Below are 16,751 nucleotides of genomic sequence, written 5' to 3'. Positions count from 1 at the left end.
TTAATTCTTGGAGAACAAGAGGAGACCTTTTCTCCCTACAACATATATGAAAATAGAAAAAGAAACACTAAAAACAAATCACCTCCCAATTTTCCCTCAACCACTCCCCCTTCCACATCTATCCTTTTATTTACCAAGAACACAGCCATTTGAAGGATATCTGGCTCAGGCCCGAGGCTATGAAGAAGTACCAGCAGCAAGAGACACTCAGAACTGTTTCATTTTTTAGAAAAATTGCATAGGAGGTTGTGGGTCAGGGATGAGTTAAAAAGAGCAAGGACTGGGGACAATGGAAGTAAAGGAAGTGTGAAGAGGAATGGAGAGAGGCCCATGGAGATAGATGCTACTAGACCAATCCTCTTCAAGAGGGCAGTCTGGAGATTTAGAAACTGAAACCCCATGGCCTTGGCTACTGCAAGGGAACAAGTGAGCAAGACCAGGGTGAAACACACCTTTATGTTACTGCCTCTTCTCAATTTTATATGATTTGGATTTATCTTCAGAGAGCTTGTGTTTGTAGCAAGAACAAGTATGTAATTCAGAAATGTAATTGAAATTTTGAAAATGAAACTAAGCTTTTCTCACAAGCCCCTTCTGCCACATGGCAGGGATATTGTCAATCCATGACCCTCCCTGTCAGTGCCAGGGTTGGGTGTGTGTGAAGGGGGGCCTGGGTGGTGCCAGCCCAGGTGATGGGGGACCTTGTTTGTCACCTATCTGGACTGGCACTCTCTGAAGCCTCCCTCCACCTGTCTGGACTTTGATGTTTGGTCCTTGTGGGTCACGTTCTGCAGCATCCTTCTTATCCAATCCATAGCCTCTGTGTTTAGAATCCCGCAGATCAGCCCAGGTTCGATAGTTCACTAGGAGAACTAGCGAGACTCAGCATATGGTTGTACTCATGGCTATGATTTATTACAGCGAAAGAATACAAAGCACAATCATCAAAGTGGAAAAGCACATGGGTGAAATCTAAGGGAACCAGACTCAAGCTTCCAAGAGTCCTTTCTCAGTGGAGTCACACAGGACGTGCTTAATTACTCCAGCAAGTAGCTGTGATGACACATGTGAAATGCCATATACCAGGGAAATGCATAGAGACTCAGGGTCCAGGGTTTTTATTGGGGGCTGGCCCTGTAGGAACCCTCTGCTTAGAATATGACAAAATTCCAGATTCTTAGAAGGAAAGCAAGTGTTCAGCATAAACCACATTGTACCAACATTCTAGGTAGTAAGGTACTCATATCAATTATAGAATCCTCCCCAAATCCAATTTCCCAGATACCACCCAAGAACCAACCTTGTAAGCAAGGCTTTCTAAGGAAAACTGTCTCAGACATGCTAGGTTCACTCTTTTCTGCACAGCCTCTTAATCTCTCATGGCATTTTGTGCCAAGTCTGTGCTGCTGTTGGACACCCAGGAAACATACTCTTCACCTAAGAGGCTCTGACAGGTGGGGAAGCCATGAGACTCCTTTGACTCATGGGCCAGATGCATCATGAAGCCTTTTGTTTGCTAGGGTCTTGCTGCTTCTCTGAGCTCTGCCTGGGACAAGGTCTCGGATTTCCCAAATCCACCTGCTGATCTTGTTGTCACTCTTCCTCAACTTCTGGAATGTAGTAAAGAGAGACAGGTTGCAGAGCTCTCTCCTAGGAATTTAGCATCTAAGAGTGCTTCCTGTCCCTCAGCTATGCTCTTTTCCCTGTTTAGAATTTTTTTTTTTTTTTTTTTTTTTTAATCCAGGAACAGTGAAGGCCAAGACAATAAGGGACGAATTTGGGGAGGTTTTCTCCTTACCTCCAGCCCTTCTCTACCATCTCCTCCCCAACATCAAGAGCAGAGTAGCAGCACATGGGTGGAACACATGGGGCATAAAAAGTATCTGTGGACGATGGTCAGACAGAGGAAAGGGCAGACTAGATTTTCTGTGATTAGGGGTGCTCCCTTCTGTAGCCCTCCCTGGCACCTCCCCTGTCATGCTTCCGGCTCTGCAGAATACAATTTGAAACCCACTGCACTCATCCACTGTCTTCCAGGAAGGAGTGGTGGTGATGACTACTTCCCCTTGAAACCCACAGCCGGAAATCTATGAATGGCATTGTGAGCTCAAGAAAAAAACGATCTGCTCAGAGACTGTGCAGGGCCTCACCCTAAGGGAAGGCTCATCTAGAACTCAGTATACTGTTTTTGTTTTTGTTTTAATGTTTAATTGTATTAGTGTCAGGTGTACAAAACAATGTACTAGTTAGACATTTCACCCCTCACGAAGTGGTAACCCCCTCACCCAATCTACTACCCTTCTGACATCGTATGTAGCTGTTACAATTCCATTGACTCTGTTCCCTACGCTGAACTCAATATCCTGTGACTGTATATATATAAATTATAGTTGGCATTCATTGTTATTCCGCTTCAGCTTGTCGTCTCATGACCACACTGGAAACTTAGATGAATTAAAGCAGGTTGCAGATGAGGGGCCTGAATTTGCTTCTCACATTTCCCATTTGACTCCACCTGTAGCATATGTAACATTTGAGAAGTAAAACTAGTGAGAGTTGGCCCCATTTTAGTAAATAGCAAGGATGTTTTTTCTACAGTGTCATGGTTTCATCGTGGTTTGGTTGGGGAGAAATGGATGAAATGTAACTCAGTTTTAGACTTTTGTATGCATATGAAAATACAGATTAAAATGTACCTTAGATCTGATCATAATAAAATATGATTTGCTGTGATTATCAGCGATATGAAACATGTGTTGGTTATTTAATTTCTTGATGAAAAAACCCCTCTCAACCTGTAGAAATAGCATACCTAGTTCTTGAAGCATGGGTATTTTGAGTTCTTTCCCATGTTTTAGATTAAAGTTTGATTTTTCATTAACTGATATTTTCCTCAGTGCTTAAACTCAGTATTTCCATTTTTAAAGGAGTCCACGGCAAGGGTAAATTGCACAATAGTTGCTGAAAAACAGAAGAGCTGCGATTAATTCAAACTGGTTTGTTCAAGTGCAGTGTTCATCATCTGCATCAGAATGCAGTGTATCTTCTAGCAGAACTTCAGCAAGGATGAAATTATTGCCACTTTCCTTGGCTGGGGCCATGATGCTGCCAGTGATTTAGAAGTGATAAGAATAAACCCAGCCATTATAATCAAGCATAGATGGAGCCGAGCCATAAGATACCATATTTGAGGGAGCTGGATCTTTCAAATGTGATAAGCGTGAGAGCTGGTCTTTATTAAACACGTGTACGGGTCAGGTCCTGAGCAGGGTAGCAGATGAGAGCCCTCATGCTCAGGATGCTGTGTGACCAGCCCGAGGTCACAGAGCGAGGATCATTCCCCAGAGGCTGTGACCTGGATGTGACCAGAATCTGCCTTCCCACACTATCTTATTTCCGGCAACAGGGGCCAGAGGCTGGGGCAACCGCGGGAACAGCTGCATCCAAACAGAACCAATAATGTCAGCAGCTCCGGGACCACAGTAGAGACACTGGAGCCAAACCAGGGCCATAGCAGATCCAGAGGACGTCTTTGGGCAGCCCACTGTTGTGTCACATCCCAGCCACCTCCCTCCCTGCTATTGGGCATAATTCTGTCTGCTTGAAAACTGAATTTGCTTCTCACAGTCCCCATTTGACTCCACCTGTAACATGTTTAAGACTTTGAGAGTGAGAACCACAGCTGATCAACACCATCAGGTGGTCGGCATGCACCCACCCATGTCCTCCTTTCTGCACATGACTCAGTCCTTGGCATAGCTCTGTGATCGGGGCTTGCTCTGAGATTCTCATACACTCCCACCGTTTATGTCTATATCTATGTATATGCGTGTGCATGTATGCATGTATGTGCTGTCAGTTAGCAGAAACAGTCCAGGGAGGCAAGGAACACAGCGAAGAAAGAGTAGTCTTCATGGCAAATTGTGACATTGAGGTAATTGTCCTCAGTGGCCCTAACTATTCTCGTAGTGTTGATAGCCTTCGGCCCGACTGCCATTCAGATTCCGTAAAGCTCTTGTACAAGTCGTTTGAACTTTAGTATGAATTTCAGTCCCAATAGGTACCTACAATTCCAGTTGCAATGGTTATAACACCTCCTCCCCTCCCCAATTCTCTTTCACTCGAGAAAGCAAGAAGGATAGTTAAAGAGCAGAGATGCAATCACAGAGAGAGCTACTTTAATTCATGTTTTTTTAAAATAAAATAATTCCCAAGTTTTATATTTACTTTAAGTAACAAATAACCTGCAGCCACGCTCACACCAGCATGTTAAATAGTTGCTGTGGAGACATGCTGGTTTAGTGTAAAACACAAAGGCCAAGGTCCCAAGACCCAGTTCTAAATTCCAGCTGTTGACCTGGTGAGAGTCACTGGGCCTGAGTTGCCTCTCCCATAAAGTAAAATGGCTGGACTTTGAGCTATTTTGGCTAGAGGAGTCTAGGATTCTGGTAAGTACCTGAATGACGGTATGTCGTCCATATCTATGGATGCACTGCATTTGCCCCTGCTTTAGAGGGTGTATCTCACTGCAGAATATCCTGGTGATTCTCCATGGTTGTAGAGGCGCCGCCTGGCATCGATGCATTTAAACCAGCAGGTTTCCTCACAGGCGTTGGCCCCCAAAATGAGCCCAGATGTGGTGAGTAGACTGTGAATTCTTTCCTCTCTTTTGGGGATCAACCCTACCAAGAACCTGGCACCCAGGAGCCTGCCAAAGAGATGGGTGGGCCATGTTGTAGATAATTGGTGATGCCTCTGAGCCAAAGGAGATTTATTTTCCCTTTTCCAACCAATGGGACAATGTCAAGGCCAAAGCTACAAGGCCACAGCAAAAGCAAATTATGCCTCAGCAATTCTGCCAACATGTTGGGTTAATTGCTTTTGCAGACCTCTGTTTGATGCAGAGCAAGAAGGAGAAAAAATGATTTAGACTTTCAGTAATCTCTTGGGGGTGACGCCTTCAGCCACTTAAAGGGAATAACAATATTCTAGAAATTTAGGTCTCTTTTAAAATTCTTCCCAGGCTTGCTCCATCTATCATCCAAGCTGAAACTGCTCTTATGATATATTGTAGATGGAGACCACACTACATCATTGGAGTTCTGACATTGCCATGGTTCTGTGGTGGGTTATAATGCAACGTAACAAATTACAATGGTGGACATTGACAAATTCAGTTTTGGGGGAGCTTAAATTAATTTTGAGCTGCTTCAAGTTGGTTTAGAAAGTAATTTTTAAATAAATCAGAGGTGGATGGTGGGAAGAGTGCTCCAAAGACTAACACATGCCTGGGAAGTTCAGGGCCAAATCTGGCTTTCGTCCTTCAGAGGAGCGGGGGCATCCATTAGACCCAGACACCTGGGCTTCTGTCCTAAGGACAGAGCCAGCAGGGGGAGAAAGGGCTGACCTTCCAGGCAAAATGTGAACGTCAAATGATGGAGTTTTCTCTAGGATCCTACGGGCAGTGTTAGCCCATCGCACTCCCTGGAGACAAAATTGTGTTTCTTGGAGTGCATGAAACAGAATTATATAGATGGGTGTCCAAAGTAGTAGATAATCCTGAAAATAGAATGGCTTTTGAGTACATTACAGATCTAGAAGTGTGTTAAAGTCGAAAAAGCATAGAATTAGCAATTTGGAAGTTGGGGTCTGTTCCCATACCTTGCACCTGCTTGTTATGTGAACCTGGTCTCTCTGGGCTTCAATTTCTTCATCTACTGAAGGCAGGAATAAATTAGTGTCCTATGTGCTTCACAGGATTCTCAGGAAGATGCAGAAATGCATGTGAAATCCTTTGCCTGCTTGAAACTATAAAGAAAGTATGACATTATTGTTGTTGTAGTTGTCATTATTTTTGGTGTATTTTAGAAGGCGAGCCATTCTGGTTTGATCAGAATCACGCTAGTGTAATATAAAGTATTTATCCACATTCCCTAAGCTGATGGTGAGCAAACAATGGTAGGAGTGGTGACTGGGCATACTGTTGGGGAAAAGAAATGGTGAGATGGAACTGAGTGGGACATTCTCACAGGAATAACTGAATGAATTCCATGGTGCCCTAAAAAGGGAAAGATTGCCCACCATCTTGGAAAACAGTTTTCCTTATACAAAAACAGAGGAAAAAAGAATCCAAGTTCAGGGGTGGTTTTTCTGTTGTTTATTTTTGTTTATTTGTTTGTTTTTTCCACAAGGGAATGCTCATTTCTCAGTGCATGGGGCAATCAATTAGCTGCAGTGCTGTGTTCAGGTAGACTTTAGATTAGCTTGAGACCACTCCACTACAGATAATTAACCTCCATATCCAAATTAGCAGTGAAATAAGCCAGTTATTAGTTTTCATAATGAACAAAATTGAGTATTTGGGAAAGTTAAACCCCTAGAGCTTAAATTAAAATAAGCATCTGGGAGAAATCCCTAAAGTATACTTCAATTCATTAATACTACAAATCCCACAGTAGATTGAACTGACAATATGCCTTCTCTAAAGGAAATTGAGTCTCTCAAATAATCATTTGGATTGACCTCAGAAAGTGATTCTGCTTGATGCCTGGAATCTCAAAGACCAGCTGAATAACTGAGTTGATGTCCTTTTTTTGCTAAAAGGCAAACGGCAGGCCCAGAGGAGAGAAACAACACGTGGCACTAAACAAACAAGTGGTTTTATTAAAGGACTAAAAGGAAATTGTCTTCACTTCAGCCTGGAGGACGTACCCCTGTTGATTTGACTTTCCCTGTGAGAGTCAGTGGACTATGGATCACTGGGCTCAGCGTCAGAAAGCTCGGTGCTCTCGCATCCTGGCTGCGTGACTTTGGAAAAGCCACTGAACTTCTCCACGTCTCGATTCCCGCCTCAGTACACTGGGCGCAGTCATGATTGCCACCTTCATCCCACGGTTTTGAGGCTCAAGATACACAAAACTCTGAACATGCAGAAGTGCTCTAAACATTCATCTATTCTCTTTCGCTGGAAATAACTTCATATTCCTCATCCCCATCCTCGTAGGAAAATATGTTAAAATAATCAAGGATTTGGATTTTAACAAATAATTATTAAAATATTTGATAAATATTTCACATGAATTATCTTCTTTAATCCTCACAAAATCGTGTCCGTTGTGTTGTTATGCTCATCGCCTGCCTAAGACCACTCAGCCATCAAGGGGCAGAAGCAAGATTTGCTGCCAGGCAGCCCCATGCCAGAGGCAAGTCCCTCACCACAGGGCTGTCGAGCCATGTCTGTGTGGAGACTGGCCTCGCCCAAGTCCAGGATGTCAGAGGATTCTCTACATCGGGGAAAGTCCCACAAGATCACCAACTGCAATGCCAAACCCAAAAGGTCAGCACCGGATCAGAAGCCAGGGAGAAGGGCAGACGCCATAATCAAATGTCTCCTCTCACTAGCCCTGTCTCCATTTATATATCAGAGGACATGCAGGCTCAGGAAAATTGAATAACTTATTTCAGACTGTGCAGTAGAAGAGGTGGAGCCTTTTCAAAACACAAAGGCCACCGTGTTTCCTGGCCCATTCGCCCCCAGTGAACGGCTCTGGGGATTCCCCCAGCTTGCCCTGGTGAGGGTTCTCTGAGACCATGTCACAGGGAAATGCTCTTCAGTTGCAGGCAGGGACAAGGAAAATTGTCTTTATCTTTAGTCTCTATGTGGACTGACAATGAATGAAATCCCTCTTTTTGGTGTCTTTGGAGTGTGCAGGGTCCCATGGAGTGTGAATGGGGTCTGCCCTTAGAGTAATGCCTGACATTTGCATGGTGCTTACATTTTTCTCTTCCAAGTACATTATACTATGTCGTCCTTATATTATTTCTCAGGTACTGACCAGAATGATCCTCGGTGTTTACATGGGCATGCTTATCACCCTAAGGCTTGTGGGACCCATCTTGGGCCTGGGAAGACCTATGGTGGCCTAGGCCCAGACAAGGTGACTGGGGCCAGTAGGGGCCATTCCACCATTCTTCTGTGCTTTGAAGTCACTCTTCCTGAGGTGAGTCAGTGAGGCAGGGCTCTGGGCTGGCAACAGTATGTGGCCTGGGGCCTGCAGGGTTTGAGGTGCCTGAGGGATCTTTGCTCAGGCAGCCAGCTTATTCCCTATACCTTATTCACTCAGGAGACAGACCAGCATGAACAAGGAAGGAACCAAGTTACCGAACTTTTCTGTGGGCTGCGCAGTGTATTAATATCAGACAGCGGCAGGAATGTACAGACTACAGAAAATAATCAAGGTGAGGTTGCACGAGAGATGAAGATAAATTTGAAGGGATTTTTCATGCACACGCAGAGCTGGAGAGCCTGGAGTTCAGGAAAGGAGACATGGTGGCCTCTAAGAGGAGACAGGATAATTTATTGAAAGAGGAGGAAAACAATGCCACAGAAATTCAATGAATATTTATTTACCCGAGTATTCAAAAGAAGGCTGTAAGCAGATGCTTGGATTGAACACACATCCCCGAGGGAGAAAGCAGTATAGAAAGAAATCAAGACCGAATCGGAAATAGATGATGAAGAAATTAGAAATTCTAAAGACAAACAGAACTTGGATACTCATAGAATCTGTATGAGCATCCAGTGTCCATGAAGAGGGAGACGAATGGGAAGCCGTTCCCCACGTGACAGGCTGGCGGCTCGTCCTCAGGACTGGATTAGGGTATAGGTACCACCCAACTCCAGCCTCAGCGTGTGCAGTCGGGGGCAGACAGGGCTTCAGGGCCATGTCCAGGCTGGAAGTCCAAGGGGGCTGCACAGAGTGCGGGGAAAATTGCACAGTGCAACATAGGGATCACAAAACCAGGTGTTTGCCAGGAGGATTTCGCCTCTGGGTTCAGGAGTGTGCTAAGATTCCTTAAGAAGGTCAGATCAGAACAGACATGTGACAGATTTCATGGCCAATTTCTGCTTTGCTGAGGGTCACTTAGGGAGACTCAGAGACCAAAAAAGTGGTCCATAGCCGTCAGCCTCAAAAGGTGGGGATGGGGGAATAGAAGCTGAATTCTATGGAAGTCGCTTTTAGTGGTTTCTCGCAAAGTGTGGGAGTTATGTTTCTTCCCATCCAGTCCCCGACGTTGCTACCACGGTTGATTTACAGTGGAGGGTTCTAAGTCCTTCCTGGAAAAGTAAATGAAGGTCAGTACCAAACATCTGAAAGTCCCTAGAAGTATCTTTTAAAAGAGGAAAACTGGCATACAGAATATAGAGAATATCAATCTAATTTTATGTCTCAATTTACTAATATTGCTCTGTTTTCCTTTATCATTCTCCTGTGTCCTGGAAACATTTTACACTCTTCCTTCTTCACAGTCTTAAATGAATTTGTTTTGCTTTGCTGTAGTTCAAGTACATGCTAGAGGGACTTACTCCAAGTCTGGTCCTCCACCCAAATGTTCAGTGTGTTTCTGATTTGGCTTTGGTTGCTTCTATATTCTTGGCTCTCACTCTAGCCCCTGAGTCACTTGCTTGCCGGAGACAGGTGAAATCTTATGTAACCTTATTTAAACTCCAGAGCTTTATCAGTCTTCATAGGCAGGTTCTCACTCCTCATATGCAGGTTTACACGGTAACTTGGAGCCAAAACACCAGCTGGCAAGTTCTTTACCCCCATCTCAGTTCGTTCTCCCCTCCCAGACAGCATTTCTAAAGCCTGGGTTTATTTCCTCTCCATTTTCTCTGTGTCTTACCCAGATTATGGCCACACACTGAATACCTTCCGTGCCATCTGTTGCACCACACAGCTCTGTTCTGGCCGCAATGCCCTCATTTTGCATTATCTCCAGTGTACGTCACCATTGTCATGTTCCTGAACATGGGCCTTTGAAACAGACAGATTTGGTTTTGAATCTGGCTCTGCGTTCCAGTGGACATTTGTCGAAGCAACCCAATATCTGACCTGCTGCATGAGACTTCTATGGCTGCTGTAAAAATTGCCACAAACTTAGTGGTTTAAAACAACACAAATTTATTATCTTACCATTCTGGGGGTCAGAAGTGACAGCTGGGTCTCATTGGGTTAAATTGGGGTGTCGGTAGGACTACATTCCTTCCTGCAGGCCCTAGAGGAAAAGACATTGCCTTTCCCAGCTTCTAGAGGCCACCACTCACATTCCTTGGCTTGTGGTTCCTTTCTCCGTGTTCTAGGTCAGCAATGGCTGATTCGATATTTCTCACACTCCCTCACTCTGATACTGACTTGTCTGTATCCCTCTTCCACTTGTAAGGACGCTTGTGATTACATACTGGACTAATCCAGGATAATCTTCCTATTTCAAGGTCAGCTCATTAGCAACTTTATTTCCATCTACTTCCTTAATTTCCTTTTCCATGTAACCTAATATATTCATAGGTCCTGTGGAAATCTTTGAGGTGGAGGACATTTTTCTTTCTTCCACACCTGCCTATGTTTCAGAAAGTTCCCAGCTTCCAAGCCTTGGTGATGTGCAAAGACTGCCTTCCACTGCAAGGGCTGACAATGCTGGACACTCGCTTTCCCAGACCCAGGCTTGTGACCTAGGTCCAGCTCCTCAGAGATTTACACCCTGGACTTGCTCTTGTGATACGTACGAACAAGGGAGGGAACTTTTGAGTGAAGAGTGAGGCGTTTTCCTGGCTGCATAAACTCCAAGCTGGAGCTTCTGCCCTCTCAACGATTCTGCAAGCCTCCTAATACTGTCCCCCAAATTATTTTTTGCTATTTTTTTAAACATACTTTGAATAATCCTTTTCCTGCTCACCCATAGTTGTTATTTCTTACTTAGAGCTATGAACCTCAAATAACATAGAAATATACTGTGTGACCTCAGGCAAGACTCTGAACTTCTCTAGTCTTATTTTCTTCATGCAACATCTGCTTCAAAAGTTTTGGGGAGGGTAAATGAGATAAGGTGAAAGATTTTCGTACAGGGATTGGCATCTGAAAACCACTTAATAAATGGTAGGGAAAGGAGGAGAATGGAATCATCCCTATGTCTTTCCTGCATTGAAGAATTAAAGTCTCAAAATCACCAAAGGTATGCAGAAGTAAAATGACACATGAAAGCAGGAATAAAGCATTTCATTTCTGAGTTGTTTGTATATTTTGAAAAACACTCAGAGGTTATGTATAAACTCATGCTACAAAGACAATTGATTGAGACCCAACTGTAAAAAAGATAAAACTAGTCAGCTGAGATGTAATGAAAAAGGTCAAACAGGTTATTATCATATAGACAAAGAGTCTGCAGAGAGCTTCTGTGCCTTCTGCCTCTTTGGGAGCCGCAGAGCCGGTAACCTGGAGAACCAGTCCCAGAGAAGCCAGGGCTTCTTACACACGGTGTTGTCACATGAGTCAAGCGTCATCTTGAACGATAAACACTTCACCCTTGTGAGTGACCTAGATATGAGTTCTTGGCTGTGACTGACATACCAGGTCAAATAATGTGACTGCCAAGAAGTCTCCTTTGATGGTGGAATTGTAACAGCTATATACGATGTCAGAGGGGTAGTAGATTGGGAGAGGGAGGTTATCACTTTGTGAGGGGTATAAATGTCTAACTATTACATTGTTTTGTACACCTGAAATTAATAATAATAATAATAGAAGTCTCCTTTGAGATGGCATCTTTAAAAATTGCTGACTGGCAGAAAAAACGTAGTTTAGTTGGTTAATCACTTAATAGCACTACCTCTACACTTCCAAGCACAAAGCAGTGTTAGGACAAAAGCAATAGCTAACATTTATTGAAGATTTACGATGGGCCAAGACTGGGCAAAGAATTTCACCTGTATTATCTTATCGTGATCCTTCCAGGTAAGTAGTTTTAGTGGGTAGGCTCCTGAGCTTGTGGAAGCAGATGCTGAGAGAGAGTTAGGAATGCAAAAGGTTTCCTGGGAGTAACATGGATGAAGGACAAAGCGGAAGGAACCAGTGTGGGTAATGGGAGATGTCGGGCCAGTGCAAAGCGGACACAGTCCCTGCCAGCCTGTTGTGAGTTCTGGGGCACAGACTGCCCATTCAAGGAATCCCCTGTGGGTGGAAATGGCCCCGCTAGCATCCCACTTCCTTACTCAACCATTGGCCAGCAGATGCCCTGAGAATGCTATGAGTACAGCTCCCTCAGCTGAAGTGGACCCCAGAAGCAGTAACTGGAGGCTGTCAGCTCAGCTCAGCTGCACTCTGCTTCATGTCCCAGTCCACTACAGCGCCACCTCCTCCCGGTCCAGGTGAGGCCAGGGAAGCACGGGTCAGTTAAGGAACCTGCCTGGAGGTGCCTCACCTGGAGTAGCAGAGTCTGAGGTCGAATTCTCAGCCCCCTAAGCACCTACCTCCCCTGGAGGACCCTCTCAAGAATCTCACAGAGGTCTTACAGAGATTCCATGAGATAAGGCATTTAAAAGATCGTTGAAAAGAATAAAGGTCCATAAATGTTCAAAGGATTAGATGAGTGGATATTAAAGAACAATAAGCCATATCTTATGTATTAATTTTCCTCAATTTTCCCTGCCAGTTGTAATGCAGGGTCTCTGGTCCCGCTTCCCACACAACAATGCAGGATATGGTGAGGCCAAAAAGAAACACCCATGGAGCCATAGATAGGGGACCATAGATAGAATTCTCACTGGCAGCTGGTCGAGACACAAAAGCAAACATCCGCCAGTACCCCAACAAGGGGTCTTCCTGCACCCCAGTCCTGCTGGCGGCAGGGCGAGACCCAGTGTGGGAACAGAGCCAGGAATGCAGTTTCCAGGCTCTCGGCCTCACATGGAAAGGTGCTTACATGGGGAGTAAATGGCCATCAACTGTGACTGGATGGCCATCAGCTGTGGCTAGTTGACCATCAGCTGTAACCAGTGAGCCATTGGCCACTAATATAACTGCTGTGGCTACATTAGCAGTAAATGGGGGCTAGCAAGAAGATGGTGGCTGAGTTAGCAAGCGCAGATTGCAGAGAGGCAGATGCCGCCAGCGAGAATATAGTGGTATGACTCCCCTATCTATGACTCTGTGGGTGTTCCTTTTTGGCCTCACCACATCCTGTGTTCTCATGTGGGGAGCAAGACTAGAGACCCTGCCTAACACCCCACGTGACACACAGGAAGTAGGATCCACATGATCCGCAATCCACCTTCCGCTTCTCTGCCAACCAACCAACGCCCTAGCATAGCCACAGCAGTTATATCAGTGGCTAATGGCTAACTGGTAACAGCTGATGGCCACTCAGCCACAGTGGATGGCCATCTAATCACAGCTGATGGCCATCTAATAATCGAGCCAGCACCTTTTCACGTGAGGCTGAGAGCACTGGAAACTGCTGTCTGGGACTCTGTCCCCACACCTATTAGAGATGTGTTGCTCCAATTCCCAGAGAGGCATAAAGGAAGACTTTTCACAGCATATGAAGAGTATTAATAATTTGGTATGGTCTTAATTCATTTCATGATCCAGTTCTGCTGAATGTACAGAGACTGCTTCCAGCCTGGTAATTATAAAGGTGGCTCCAAATCAGTTCTGACTTGATCTTACACTATTTGATCATTTTATTATTCCATTTTACTTTATTATTCGGTTTGATATGGTTCTGTTAAGAAACCGAAGGCTACATAAACTGTATATTTTATATCTTTAAAAGTTCTGTTGAGATAAATTCTTATATAAAAATGCTCTAATGATAAATCAATGTCATTTATTTTTAAATCTGAGGATATTGCTCCATGAGCAGAAATCCTTGATACCAGTTACAGAAGCCCATGTCCATACTGCACATACAGCGGATATGACTAAATTTGATTTATGTTTTTTTTAAATTATAGATAAATTAATCAACTTTCAAAACATGAGATACAAGTTTATTCAATAGCTGGTGATTTTGATGCAGTGAAAAGTCAGGATGGAACTTAAGTTTCATGAGGGCAGGGAGGCCAGCTCTCTTATTCCTCTGCCTCTCGTATGGGTACATTCACATAATAAACATTCAATAGATAACTGTTAAATAAGTGAATGGAAGGCTTTGAAATCATACAAGCTAAGTTCAAATCCTAACTAAGTATGTTGTTTTCTAGACCGGAGAACTATGAAACTCATTTACGTTGTCATGAGGGGTCTATGGTCCCGCTCCCTGCACAAGAATGCAGGATGTGGTGAGGCCAAAAAAGAACAACAAGGAAACGACAGATAGGGGGTTCATACCACTATATTCTTGCCAGTGGCTGGTCGAGACATAAAACAAACATCCGAAAAATACGTCATCAAAACGGTGGCGTGAGGTGAGCCTCTGTAAAGCTCCCCTGGAATTTACAACGAATCGAACAACAATAACTCCACAAAGGACTCCCTGCACAGCAGACAGGCAAGACGAAGAGGCCCACTACTGAATTCACCGAAAGGTGGGCGAATCGCGCGAGCGGGGGAGGAGGGAAGGGAGAAGCGCGGAGACGGAGCCGTGGGCGCAGGACGCAGACCTGGCTCAGTGCTCCGAGCTCGCTGCATCCCGGAGCTGCCGCAGCTGAGGGAGAGGGAAGCACTCGGACTGCTAGGGCTCTGCTTATGGCCCACAGGGCTGAGGGGGGAGCACGTAACACGGCTGAACCCAACGCTCATGGCAGAGACCTCGGAGCAAGGACTGAGGGAAGAAGGCTGAAAACGGTGGTTTAAGCCCTCACTGCCGAGCAGAGAACAGAAGCCTTAGGCACTGAGACTGGCCGCCCCCTCCCTACCCTCCCAGAGCTCGCCCCGCCCCCACCTGCCCGGTGCTAGAAACGGAACAGTAGCAGTGTCAGATCAAAAGAACAGAATATTCGCTGTTCTGAGAACTGTGGACCGCAGACACAGATTTGCAGCCCAACTAGTTCCGAGAAAGGGGAGGGAGCTGTGGAAGCAGGACCAGCTGTGGTGGTGGTCACTCCCATTGCTCTGGGCCACCTCTCACAACTCACCCCGCCCCTGGCCCCACCTATCTGGGCGGATCCCTGCAGGAGTAAACAGAACTGCTGAAACATATGGGCTCGGAATCTGGTGCAGGAAGAGCTTTGGAACTTCAAAAGCTCTCCGCATACCCACACGGACACTGCACCCTGTGACCCAGGTGAACTATTAAGAGGAGAAGCCCGTCTCCCAGGGAATCCCCCCATTGTGTGAGAAGCTGGAATAGTGTGGAGAAAACATAGCACTACCATGTGAGAGAGAAAAAAAGGCTGCAGTCAGACAGAAAATAAAACATTTTACCAACACGTACTGGAAAACAAAAGAAAGACCTCTTCCTATCAACCTGTTGCAGAAGCCACTCCTGTAGATGTCTAGGAAGAGAAATAATAAATCAGTAATGGCCATGAATAACCAAGACAACAAGACAGCTCAGAAAGAAAGTGAAAAGTCTCCAGAAAAGGAACTTGAAGATACGGAAATATGTGACTTAAATGACAGAGAATTCAAGATTGCAGTTCTGAAAAAACTCAACGAGATGCAAGAAAACACAGAAAGGTAGTTTAATGAATTCAGAAACACAATCAAAAAACAACATGAGCATTTTACGAAAGAGACTGAAATTTTAAAAAAGAACCAAATAGAATTTCTGGAGATTAAGAACGTAATAGAAGAAATCAAGAATGAAATAACCAGCTTAGGTAGTAGAGTTGACCAGATGGAGGAAAGAATCAGTGACATCGAAGATAGAAACCTGGAAATTACACAGATGGAAGAAGAAAGAGACTTGAGACTTAAAAGAAATGAAAGAACTCTACAAGAACTTTCTGACTCCATCAGAAAGAGCAATATAAGAATAATGGGCATACCAAAAGGAGAAAAAAGAGAGAAGGGAACAGAGAATGTATTCCAACAAACTGTTGATGAGAACTTCCCAAACTTGTGGACAGAACTTGATCCTCAAATCCAAGAAGCAAATAGAACACCTAATTATCTCAATCCCAACAGCCTTCTCCAAGGCACATTGTATTGAAATTGTCAACGACAAAGAAAGAATCCTCAAGGCAGCCAGGGAAAAGAAGACGGTAACCTACAAAGGAAAGCCCGTTAGATTATCATCAGATTTTTCACCAGAAACTCTACAAGCCAGGAGGGAGTGGAACCAAATATTCAAACTATTGAAAGAGAGAAATTATGAGCCAAGAATAATATATCCAGCAAAGATATCCTTTAGATATGAAGGAGGAATAAAGACCTTTCCGGACATACAGAAGCTGAGGGAATTTTCTAATACACGACCTGCACTACAAGAAATACTAAAGGAGTCTATTCGACCACAATCAACAGGGACAATTTGTGGCAACCAAAACATAAAAAGGGGGAGAGTAAAGACCTGAACTGGAATATGGGAATGGAGAAAGTAAGCGTGCTGAAGAAAATGGAATACTCTACATATCAAACTTTCTTTTACATAAACTTAAGGGTAACCACTCAAAAAAAATCCAGAACTGAAATATATACTGTAATAAAAGAAGAAACAGAGGGAAACATCATAGAATACTACCACACAGAAATAATAGACAACAACAAAAAGGCAAAAAAACAATGGAGACACAGTCTTACCAGAAAACTAAAGATAGAATGATAGGAAATCCTCACATATTAATAATCACCCTAAATGTAAATGGACTGAACTCACCAATAAAAAGGCACAGAGTAGCAGATTGGATCAAAAAACTAAACCCAACCATGTGCTGTCTCCAAGAGACACATCTCAGCTATAAGGACAAGCATAGACTCAAAGTGAAAGGGCAGAAATTGACACTCCAAGCAAATGGTACCAAAGAAAAT

The sequence above is a fragment of the Rhinolophus ferrumequinum genome, chromosome 7 (genome assembly GCF_004115265.2).
Source record: "Rhinolophus ferrumequinum isolate MPI-CBG mRhiFer1 chromosome 7, mRhiFer1_v1.p, whole genome shotgun sequence".
Classification (NCBI taxonomy): domain Eukaryota; kingdom Metazoa; phylum Chordata; class Mammalia; order Chiroptera; family Rhinolophidae; genus Rhinolophus; species Rhinolophus ferrumequinum.
Note: the sequence above shows the minus strand (reverse complement) of the source record.